This window comes from Curcuma longa, chromosome 5 (genome assembly GCF_044706935.1).
Source record: "Curcuma longa cultivar G26 ecotype Majalengka, Jawa Barat chromosome 5, ITB_CL_G26_1.1, whole genome shotgun sequence".
NCBI classification, from domain to species: domain Eukaryota; kingdom Viridiplantae; phylum Streptophyta; class Magnoliopsida; order Zingiberales; family Zingiberaceae; genus Curcuma; species Curcuma longa.
In genome coordinates this window covers 12,967,184-12,979,607 of record NC_133865.1, presented here as the reverse complement: position 1 = coordinate 12,979,607, position 12,424 = coordinate 12,967,184, and the positions used below count along the sequence as shown (strand labels likewise).

At 35.6% G+C, this 12,424-nt stretch overlaps 1 pseudogene; it reads left to right on the top strand.

Moving 5' to 3' along the window:
* Nucleotides 1-2,050: 2,050 nt before the first annotated feature.
* Nucleotides 2,051-11,913, top strand: LOC141829969 (uncharacterized; annotated as a pseudogene).
* Nucleotides 11,914-12,424: the final 511 nt, after the last annotated feature.

Here is a 12,424-nt window from a genome sequence, read left to right as displayed (position 1 = left end):
GAAGAAAACGGAAAAATGGAATGGTGAACAATAGGGGAATAGTAGTTTTACAGGCAATATCCACCTTATATATAGAATAGGAAGAGGAATTGGCACCTTACTCTTTGTAGCGGTGACATCTCTTTATTTAACAACTTACTTTAGGCAGCTATATAATTCCTAGTGATTTCATAATTCCGGATGTACCTGTGACTACCGCAGCTTTCTTTTCCATATAACCAACATATTCTTTTCTGCATTTGTAATCGATGTTTCCTTTCTTGCATCTGTAATGGTTGTCCATTGATGCAGCTAAGATAAATGCTAAGTCTTTTAACCTAATGCCTATTCCACAACTGACGTGACTCCTTGTTAAACCTAACAAAGTCAGTCCACTGAGTGAAAGTCCTCTAATAACTCGGTCCCAACTTTGCTAAACTTGGCCAAAGCATTTTAAGTACCACTAGAGGTCCCTATAAATGATGTCGGGCTCTTAATAAACATTGTCAAGCCCTCGATAAACACTGTCAAGCTCTTCTGGAGTAAGAAGCACGACCCAATCCAACTTAACTCAAGCATGATTTAAGACTTTAACTGACTTACGTCTAACTGACTCAGATCCCTATTGACTATGTCAAGGACATGCTACATAAGACCTATATTGATCGAGTCAAAGTCGTGCCACATAAGATCCTTATTCACTTCCCTATAAATCTATCTATCAACATCATCATATATCATATAGCCATTTATCACATTACAGCTTGTGATTTAAAAGAGACACTAAAAAAATTTTAGACCCTATGTATGCTTGGAAAATTAAATTATCTAGGGTTTTAAAAAATTAAAAATAATTTTGTAATCTATAACTAATCTATAAAATTTTATATCTCCTATCTGATTAGGCGGAGGCCTCTTTTAGTTCTGACCCTATTGGAAGGAAATAATAAAAGAAATAATAAAACGCTGAGATATATAAACTATAAGAAAATATCAAGTAGCCAAGTAAAAAAATGCATTTTTTATACTTAATTTAATTTGGCAAAATTATAATAAAGCTAATCAAGTTCTATTTTTTTTATTTGTAGATAGTGAAGTTAAAAGGCACTAAGATTTTAAATATCAACATGGCATATTACAGCTTTCTATTAAATAGCGGAGAACTTTTGCGATTCAGTATCGATTCTTTGCCTAATCCAATTTCTGTCCACAATATCCGCTGCGAATCCAGGCCGGCAGCACGTCTGTCCGCCGCACCACGTACGCGCCAATCACGAGGCATCCAAATCGTACCTGAGCGGGCCCCAAACCGGTCGTAAGCAGAGGAAGGTTCATGAATCAGGACCCACAACCGCGACGCTTTCGTCTTTACTGCACTATGGCAAGTTGCGGCGGCCACCACACGTGGCCATCCCCGACATATCCAATTCTACCGCGTCATTTTCTTGCCTAAAAAGACGAAAATGCCCTTAACCTTACTGCTAATTACATTGACTTTTCGTTTTAAATATAATATTTCAATTTTCGATTCTGTTTTTTTTTCTTTTTTTCGTGATAAATGTTTAATGAAACAGACATTTTGTTTGTTAGTAGATATTTGCAAAAATGAATCAAACAAGAATGTTGTGGAAATTGAAGCTTTAATTCGCCACGTGGACAGCACGGGCAACGTACGTGTACGTTTTCTCCATATATATATTTTTTAATTTTTTAGTGTTATAATACGGTAAACGTTGCATCACAGTAACCTCTAATTTTTGATAAATTATTATTTTTTAGAGAATTTTATTTTTATACTCAGTTAAAAACAGACATTGAGAGAAAAATATTTTAAACTTTTTATTTATAATTATAAAATTATTTATTTATTTATATTCCGCCCTAATTTTGACAAGTCACCAGCTTTGCTCACTTCTCAGCTCCATCTTCCTCGCCAAATCCAAATACTGACCGTCTTCTCCTCCGATCGATTTTACCAGTTTGTTTATCGGCGCTGTTTGGATCTGAATTTGAGGAGGCTGTGCAGGGCCGATTTGGAGTTGCGTGGATCCGGTTTTAGGGTCGTTTGATTGTGGTGGCTTATGGTTCAGTTGGCGGGTTACGGCAAGCTGCGGCGGGAGTCCGAGCTGTCGGTGAAGAGGCCTTTGGTGGTGGACGCATCGGGTCCTGTGAAGTTGGAGGTCGAGGACCAACTCGAGGACGAGAATGAGTCGCTCATCAAGCGAACCAAGGTTGCCCCTTTTCTTCATCCTCCTCTGCATTGGTTCAGTCTCAAGTTTTGATAAACTTCTCATGTAACGGATTAAGCTGTAATTTTTTTTCTTCTGTTTTTTCTTTGTAGCTACGGTTGCCTAAGGATGATTCTCTTATACTATTGAAAAGTGATCTGGCTCGATTTCGTTTGGGTTTCGAGAACGCGTTTCTGCTTCGTGATGTTTCCTTATGATTCAATAGTTTTTGGAAAGTTTTGGATCCGCCTTTACAAAGTTATATTTTGAAGCCTGATTGTTAAAAAAAAGTTTCTTTTCCTTGATCCTGGAGTCGAAAAACCTCGACTGTAGTAGTTTTTCGTGGTTCAGGAAAAATTTTCCATCATCTATAACTTCGTTATTTGGAGTTTTCATCTTTATATCCTGATTGGAATGAGTGGGTATAATTTCAATTCGACGTTCCATTCCATTAGGAAGAAAAACAACGTTAAATATTTGTTTGGTAGTTCTCTATGGATGCTTTTCCTACTTTTATGTTAATATGAAATCGGTTTTGGTGCTTCACATTCTCCTTTTTTGTTAACGCGAGATTGGCCATATGAAACAATCTAAAGGCGTGTCCTGCGTCGGAAAAATCTATGGAAAAATCTGTGATTTGTTGTGGCACTGTTTACATACAGAAAATTATTATGTTATTTTTCTGGTTAACTCACTAAAATGTTGTGTTATATCAGTGGGGAACAGGTAGAATGACGCCAACCGAGGTCATCCAGAATAGCTTACTTAATGAACCTAGTCCACTTGGTCTTCGCTTGAGAAAGAGTCCATCACTACTTGATTTGATTCAAATGAGATTGTCTCAAGCAACTGCGTCTTCCAACTCATCGTGCACCACAAACAATGAGCACTTGGACGGAGGCAAAAAGAAAGATACAAAATCTATTGGTGTTTTGACTATCAATGAGAAGATGAAAGCATCCAATTTCCCAGCTTCCCTTTTAAGGATTGGGACTTGGGAGGTAGCTTCTTTTTGTTGAAATCGCTTTATTTTCTTTGTATCTTTTTTGGTTTTGATCACATAATGTCCGTCTCTGGTGAGAGCAACATGCTTAAATCTCTCCCAAACTTGCTTTTATAATGATTCAAACGACAACACATTCTCTTTATATTCAGTGAATACTTTTCAAAAATGAAATTAGAAATCTCTTTATAGTTTCATAAAATTCCAAATCTTTCTGTAACTTAATATTTATTGCATTTGTTGAAATTTGTTTTGTCTAGATGAACCTGCAGGTATATGAATCAAATCAGTCAATTGTTGTTGAGTGTTTCTCATTATATCTTTTGCACTTGTTTCTGTACGCTATAGATGTTTTCTACAATATTACCATGATTAGTAGTATTGCATAAACTGAATTAATGGATTTAAATAGGGATCTGTTAAATGGATTGGGCTTTACTGCTGCTAGCACAACTGCTACATCTGAGTTGAATAAAAGCATATTTCAAAAATACAAAACAAAGTTAGCAAACTAAATGAAAATTTTACTCAACCTTTAGGTTATATTTGTTTGACGTTTTTCACCTGATTCAACCTCTTCTTGAATGGGTTTGACCATGTTTCAAATGATTAAAACTGTTGGTGCAAGGAGCACTAGATCTGACTCTAGAGTTTTGATGCTTGACAATACACCTAGATCTGATCTGTTTGACCAAGGGTTGATCCAAACATGACCTAATGTTTGGATGTGAGTGAAGTCTAGTCAGGTCAGTTTGACCAGAAGACTAACGAAAAGTCCTAGTCAGTTAGATCAGGCAAGAAAAAGTCCTAGTTGAAGGCTAGGCAGAGAAAGTCCTGATCTGGAGGATTAAGTAGGGAAGTCCTAGTTGGAGGCTAGGCAGTCCTAGTTGGAGGCTAGGAGAAGTCTTGATCTGGAGGATTGGGCAAGGAAGTCTTAGTTGGAGGCTAGGCAGTCTTAGTTGGAGGCTAGGAGAAGTTCTGATCTGGAGGATTAGGCAGGGAAAGTCCTAATTAGAGGTTAGGCAAGGAAAAATCCAAACTAGATGTTTGGCAGAGAGAAGTCTACCTAGGGAAGTGACTAGTCCTAACTGGAGGTTAAGCAAGAGAAAGTCCAAACTGGATGTTTGGCAGGTGAGAAGTCTACCTAGGGAAGTGACTAGTCCTAACTGGAGGTTAGGCAAAGGAAAAGTCCAAACTGGATGTTTGGCAGGTGGAAAGTCTACCTATGGAAGTGACTAGTCCTAACAGGGAGTTAGACATAGGTAAGCCAGTAGGTTAAACCTACAGGGTAAGATTTAGGTAAGCCTAATAAGTTAAACGGACTACAGGTAGGCTTAAATTACTTGCGTGTTTATATGCTTATCTTGCAGGAACTAGGAGCTGAAGCAAGATGAAGGAAGCATAAGAGGAACACACAGAAGCAACCGAACCAAGTCCGAGGTCAACTCAGGTCAAATCTGAGTTGATTGGATTTGAGCGCCCGGATGTTATTCTAAATGCCCCTATGTGTTCCAAGCGCCTGGATCCAGAAGAATCGGCCCAGATAAGACCGAGGAGATCGGATCGATCAGATCTTATCCAGGCGCTCGGATAAGAATCCAGGCGCCCGTAATGATCTATATAAGGGGCCTTAACGTGAAGCACCAAGACACAACTTCTCTACGCCATCCTCTTTTTATCTTGCGGTGCTGTTGAACGTGAACGGAGTCAAGCTCATGCAACCAAGAAAGCTCCAAGAAGGGTGCGCTGCACTTAAGACTTCCAGAACTGCCTACACAAGAGTTTGATTTTTTTATTATTGTCTTGTCCTTTATTATTTTTGTTATTATTCTAGATTGTAAGACGGATTTCTCCGCCTCCGAATGAACTTTTGGAAAGGAAACCACTAGTGGTGCCCAGGCCTTGGATGCACTAACCCTGAGGGTTAGAAACCAAGTAAAATTCGTGAGTCTCTATGCTTATTTATTTAATCGGCTACTAAGTTGTCTATGTTAGAAACGAACGAACAAATGAACGACGAACACGCGCTATTCACCCCCCTCCCCCCCCCCTCGCGCACCCCACCGATCCTACAAAAACCTCATTGAAGGAGACTAGTCCCTAGCTGAACTGCCCAGCAGGATGACTTTCCTTGAAAGAATAATGGATTGGGAGCTAAATATAAATCCATCACTTATTTCCTTTGACAAATAAAGAGAGGAAGGCAGGCAGATTTTTAAAAAGATAAATTTAATTTTCCATCATTCATAACTTATACTACAACCAATGCTAATTATAAAAAATGAGACATTCTTTTCATTTATCCATTCAAGGAAAGTACTTAAAATATAAAGTTTCATATCGTTCCCTCCACTTCAACTTTCCATCTTGTTTATATATTTGTTCTTTCAATTTATCATTTCTTTGGGAAACAAGGCTTGTTCATTAGCTGCTGAGCACAAAAAGCTACTTCTCCCGTATGGTTTGGATTATGGATGATGTTTTCTTTCCTTCCTTTTGCAGTATGTATCAAGGCATGAAGGAGATTTAGTAGCCAAGTGCTATTTTGCAAAGCGAAAGATTGTATGGGAGATTCTTGAAGGTGGTCTCAAAAGCAAGATTGAGATCCAATGGTCTGATATCACAGCTCTTAAGGGAAATTCTCCGGAAGATGGTCCAGGGACTTTGGATACAGTGGTAACTGTAATTTGATCTTAATACATCGCAATGTTTTTCCCCAGATTTCTTTACTAAACCAAGGGCTTTGTATAAGTTTTTGCAGCTGGCTAGACAACCTCTTTTCTTTAGGGAGACCAATCCACAGCCTAGAAAGCACACTCTATGGCAGGCTACTTCTGACTTCACTGAAGGGCAAGCTAGCATACACAGGTAAATATAATATTGTGCTGGTTAATTGACATCCAGTAGGATTACTGTTGTGTTGGTTAACTGACGCACACCTGGAGTTACTATTATGTCACTTAACTGATCCACTAGGAGTTTACAGTTATAATCACTGTGGCAATGATTTGACAATGCTTTGGTTTTTGTTGAGATCATAATATTCCTTTTGTTTAGTCAGCTGCTTTTTTCCCCTCTTTTTCATGTTAATTTTAGTTCTGGTCACTAAAAATTCTTCCTCTTTCACTGTTAAAGAGTATTAGGTTAATAGGGTGTTACTAAGTGGGTTTAGTCTCAGATGGATATTTTACGTGTTGGGTTATGTATATATAGTTAAAGTGCCCTAGCTTCCCTCCACCACATGTGATTAGTTGCTTTTGTTAGTTGAACTAAGATAGGCATGAGTATCTTTTTTGAATGTGTTGGTTTGCTAGGTGATTCAAAGACATTTCATGTAGTAGATAAGCTGTGCTTATGCTACTTGCAAAGCATCCGAAGGAATTGCTTCAAGTTACTTATACTTGGGTGTGTGCATGATATTATTGGACCTATTTAAACAACTACTACCAAGCTTTATCCCACTAGGTGAGGTCAAATATATGGATCCTTCTATGCTATTGGACTCTATCCCCTAATATATCTTCTATATTTTAATAAATTTTATCATATTTTATCTTTGTTAATCAAGTTTTTCTAGTTTTTCTCTTATTCGTTTAATATGTGTATTTTTCATAATTTTGCATCACCTAATTAGCATTCATTAGTCGTCTAAGTACATATTTGTATTATCTTAAAAGTGTCTCCTAGAGTTTTCCTTCAATAGATGTAATCTTGACTTTCTCTCTAATGTTCTCTTTTCTTATCCTGTCATCTTCATATGTCCGCACATCCACCTTAACCTCTTCAACTTTGCAATTCTCATCTTCTACTCGTGTACTCGAGTTATAGTCCAATATTCAACTGCATATAACATAGTAGCTTTAATCGTCATTGGTATTTTATGTAAAATATCTCTTTCAACCCTTCCATCCTTTTATAAAAATGATCTTAAATACTTAAAGCTCTTAATTATAGATAACTTGCCATCTTCTATCTTAACAATTATCTTATTATATCTAATATTGCTAAATTTAAATTTAATATAATTTGTCTTTACTCTATTAAGCCTAAAATATTTCACTTCTAGTATTTCTTATTAAAATTCAAGTTTAACATTTACTCCTTCATGTTTTTTATCGATCTATGGTAATGTGTTTTAGATGTGTTTAGTGAGTTCATCCATATTTAGTATAAAAATTTAAGAATTTAGAGTTGATCCTTAATATAATCTTATCTTTATAGGAAACACCTTAGTTGATCCGCTTAGAGTCTTCACTCTTGTCATTATATCCTTGTACACATCCTTAATTATTTCAATATATGCGGCATTAATATCTTTCTTTTCTAGAACTCTCCATGAAATTTCCCTTGGGACTTTGTCATAAGCTTTTTCTTAGTCAACAAATACCATGTTTAAGCCATGCTTCTATCCTCGATATTTTTTATTGTTTCCTAAGAAGATCTTTCAAATATAAATCCAAATTAATATTCCATCACCATGGTCTCTTAGTATTTTTTCTATTATTTTTTTCTAAAGTTTCATGGTATGGCTCATTAGCTTAATATTCTTATAGTTTGCACAATTTTATAGGTCTCCTTTGTTTTTATATTGGGGACTATGGTACTTACCCTCCACTCTTTAATTTTTTTTTCATTTTCAATAACAAATTGAATAACTTCGTAAGTCATTTAATACCTTATTTTTTTAGGCACTTTCATACCTCTATTAGCATATCATATTATTCAATTACTTTTCTATTTTGCTTCTTATTTAAAGTTTGTTCTACTTCTGAAGTTTGAATTCTACGATAAAAATTTAAATTTTTTTATTCCTCTAATCTACTTAAATTATCTAAGTTAAGTTGGTTGTCTAAATCTTTATTAAAAAATTGATGAAAATATCTTTTTCCATTACTTTTTATTTCCTCATTATTTATTAGTACTCTATTGCAATCATCTTTAATGCATCTTATTTAGATAAGATCTCTTATTTTCCTCTCTCACTTTAGATATCCTATAGATGCTCTTTTCCCCTTCTTTTATATCTAGTTGTTGATACAAGCATTCAAAACTTTTTTGGCCTTTTTCTTAGCTATTACATTTTTTTGTTTTATTCTTACAAGTATATAATAATTTATAGGTTGTTTGTGTTGGGTTGCAAGGGTGCAAACATAGTCCCACATCTAAAGTACATGGAAAAGATCATAGGGTTAAAATGATGGAAAATATTTCCATTGGTATGAGGCCTTTTGGGGAGAGCCCAAGAACAAAGCCATGAGGGCTTAGGCCCAAAGTGGACAATATCATACCATTGTGGAGATATTTTGATTCCATCGATTTTAACAAGTGGTATCAGAGCAAGACCGCTCTTCACCGGACTAACCGCCGAATGAGTCATGATCCAGATCTAACCATGTGGTTTGAACCTTAAACAAAGGAAGTGGGTGCTCCCGTGTCTGAATCAAGAGGACAAGACACCAGGTGAGAAGTCCTAGTAGGTCGTGTGGACCGAGGGGCAAAAAGTCAGTTGCTACTAGGTGGGAAGTCCTAGTAGGTCGGGTGGACCGAGGGCCAAAAAGTCCTAGCTGCGGCTAGGTGAGAAGTCCTAGTAGGTCGGGTGGACCGAGAGGCAAAAAGTCCTGGTGGATCGAGGATTCAGACATCAAAACGACGTTGGGGGGGCCTGTGGTCCTTTGTTTGAGGGAGGGATTGTTGGGTTGCAAGGATGCAAACATAGTCCCACATCTAAAGTACATGGAAAAGATCATGGGGTTGAAAGGATGGAAAATATCTCCATTGGTATGAGGTCTTTTGGGGAGAGCCCAAGAACAAAGCCATGAGGGCTTAGGCCCAAAGTGGACAATATCATATCATTGTGGAGATATTTTGATTCCATCAGTTTTAACAGTTCGTTGTTCCTCTACTTTCTCTTGTACTTTTTCGCTATAGCACCAAGGTTCTTTACTTAGTGGTGTACATCATTTTGACTCATTGAGTACATTCATGATTATTATTGATACTTTAATGTCATCTTATTCTATGTCATATTTGAATCATCATGTATTTCTCATAATACTTATACTTCTATCCTCTTTTTAAATATGCTTTTCTTTTATCTTTTAACTTTCACCACTTGATTCTAGGAATCATGTATATTTTTCTTTTATTGCTTATCCATTATGCTTGAGGTGGGCTTTATCTTTAGACTACGTCGACGAGATACCCGGGCTAACTAACTTAATGTTGGGTATTTAAGTTTTTTTTAAATTTTTTCCAAGGACGACTTTATAATCTTTACAAATCTTCCTATCCTTTTTCCTAACAATAAGAAAATCAATTAACGACTTATTGTTATCACTTTTGAATGTAACAAGTGTCCTTTTCTTTTCTTGCAAACCGTATTAGTTATTATAAATTCATAATCCAATATTTTCCTTCTTCATTTCTTGTTCCAAAATCATAACTCTCATGCATCCTATTATATTCCTCATTTCTTATTCCTGCATGCCCATTTAAATCTCCTCTTATTAAAATCATTTCGTTTGACTAATTTTTTTTATATTAGTTCATCTATATATCTTCTCAAAATCTATATTTGGTGTCTTTTATTTGGTGTCTTTATCTAATCTTACCTAAAGTGCATATATGTTAATTACATTAACAGTTTCTTTCACCATCACTATCTGAAAAATTATAATCTTATCTCTCTTTCTAACTACTCCTGCTATTTCATTTTTTAACGAACTATCTATAATAATACCTACTTCATTTCGTATTTTACTTCTTTCTATATAACATAATTTAAAATCCGAGTCTTCTAACATCTTTGCCTTCTCTCTTACTCATTTTATCTCTTGTAAGTATAAAATAGTAATTCTCCTCCTAATCATCGTATGTACTACCTTTATTGCTTTATCAGTAAACATCTCTATGTTCCATGTTCTAAATTTTAGATAATCGGTATTCTTATAATGTTTGTTCTTTTATGATCTCAAAACTCTTATATATTAAACATTACATTTAAATTCTCATAAAGATGTAATGGTTCTTGTCGAGACGTTACAATCAAACCTTGCGATATGTTTCTTTTTAGGGAACAACCTAGAATTAGTATAATAGTTTGATTAATCCATTCATAGAATGTTTCTGAAGTGATCTGAAATATTGTAGAAATGATATAATATACTTATGTTTCAGGAGGCACTTTCTCCAATGCCCACAAGGTGTGTTAAGCAAGCATTTTGAGAAGCTTATCCAATGTGATCCACGGTTATATGCACTAAGTTCAGAACCAGATATTATTTTACAAAACCTATTCTTTGAACCAAGAAGCTCCTTTTTTGAGGACAGTGAAGAATACAAGTGCCATCCATTTGATAAGTTAAAGGATACATACGGATCTGCTATTCAAGACTCATCAGTAAGTTGTGCTAATGACATCAGAGATTCTGTTGCTCCTTTGTCAGATGTTTCCATGGGTAATATTTGTGCACAAGATCCAGGTAATTTTCAAATCCTGTCTACTATTTTCTATTGTTCACTGAGTTATATATTCTGCAATTTCTACCAACAAAATTAACGCCTTGGACTCAATTGAATGAAAATATGCTATTCCAAGGATTAAGACAAACTTTTCAAATTAAGTTTCATTTGAAATGAATTAGATCGGTTATTCATCTTTTTTGACTCATTTGTTTCTCACAAATTCGATCTTTTAGTGACTATAAATGTGTCTGTGTTTTTAGAAAACTAGTTTCATATTGCCTTGCCTCAATTCATGCTTGCTAGAACTCCGGCATTTATGTTAATCATTTGAAATGCAACGATATTGTTAGGCGTACAGATTCCATTGCTTTCCTAATATTCTACATTTTGTTTCAGTGATAAAATCTGGGTTTATCAAAGGAGTTAATGCAGTTTGGCTCTGAAGCCACTAATAATCAGAACTATTGGGATCAGTTGAAACTTTCTGGATTCAAGCCTTCAACGTCTGTTAGCGATTTTGTAAGTCAACTGGAACAATGCATCTCTGAGCAGATCAGATCAGGCAATCCACATTTATCCGGTGCTACTGTACCTGACAAAGTGATGTTGGAAGAGTTGGTTCAGTGCCTCTTCAGTGAATCCCAGGTGCTTGCTTCTGATGAAAAATCTATCCTCACGAAAGTGAACTCCTTTTGCTCTCTTCTCCAGAAAGATGTTAGCACGGCACAAAGCCAACAGATGAAGGGCGCTTCAACTTTGGCAGTTGCTAATAACTCAGCAGAGAACACTCAAGTTAAGGAAGATACTACAGGGCCTAAGAATGCAACAGGAATGTCGAGAAAAGATTCTTTTGGAGAGTTGCTGATGCATCTCCCTCGAATTACCTCGCTACCACAGTTCTTATTCGATATCGCAGAAGAAGATTGCTACCCTACTTCTCCTTAAGCCAACATTCAAGAGTTTCAGGTACTGATGGTAGGATGAAATCTCGATGTGTTCGAGTAATGTAATTGTAGCTTGTCATTTTTATCTTTGTTGTGTGTTCGTGATGTTAGGTCGTGTTAGTTTGTCATGAGCTGAGCTGAGCTGGGTGAAAACAATCTCTATTCAAATAGCAGAACTCCAGCTTAATCGTTGTGTTTTACGTATGTCACACGGTGAGACATAAATTGCATACGTCGGATGTAGCAGTTTTCATGCTACAACAATTTTTACATTACAAGCTATTATATGGTTGTATGGCTCTATTATGTCGAGTGTTACTTTTATTATTATTATTATTATTATTATTATTATTATTTCGCTGGTAAGTGTTGTTCTTTAGTTAGATCTAAAGGTTAATATAATTGTGATAAATATTACCTTTTGTTTTTAGCGTGATACTGTTTTAGCAGTTGGGCATTCCTCTGAATCTAATTTTTTTCCCTGTAATAAAATTTATTACATTTTATGCTAAAAGTTGATTGTAACTCACTTTCATTTTCTTTTGTTGTGTTGGAAAGATTTGCTAAGGCATGTATGACTACATTTACAACTAAATTATACTGAATGTTCATTATTATTCTCAATTTGATCCAACTATAAACACTAGTTGAATCAAATTCAAGAGTTTATGGTTGTACAAAGATCCAATATATTTTGAATCTTTTTATTTGTTATGCCATAAAATCAATTCCATACTAGTTATGCCATAATTTTTCCTACCATAATTAACTATCTATTGCAGTTGCCTCTAAAAAAATATTAAAAT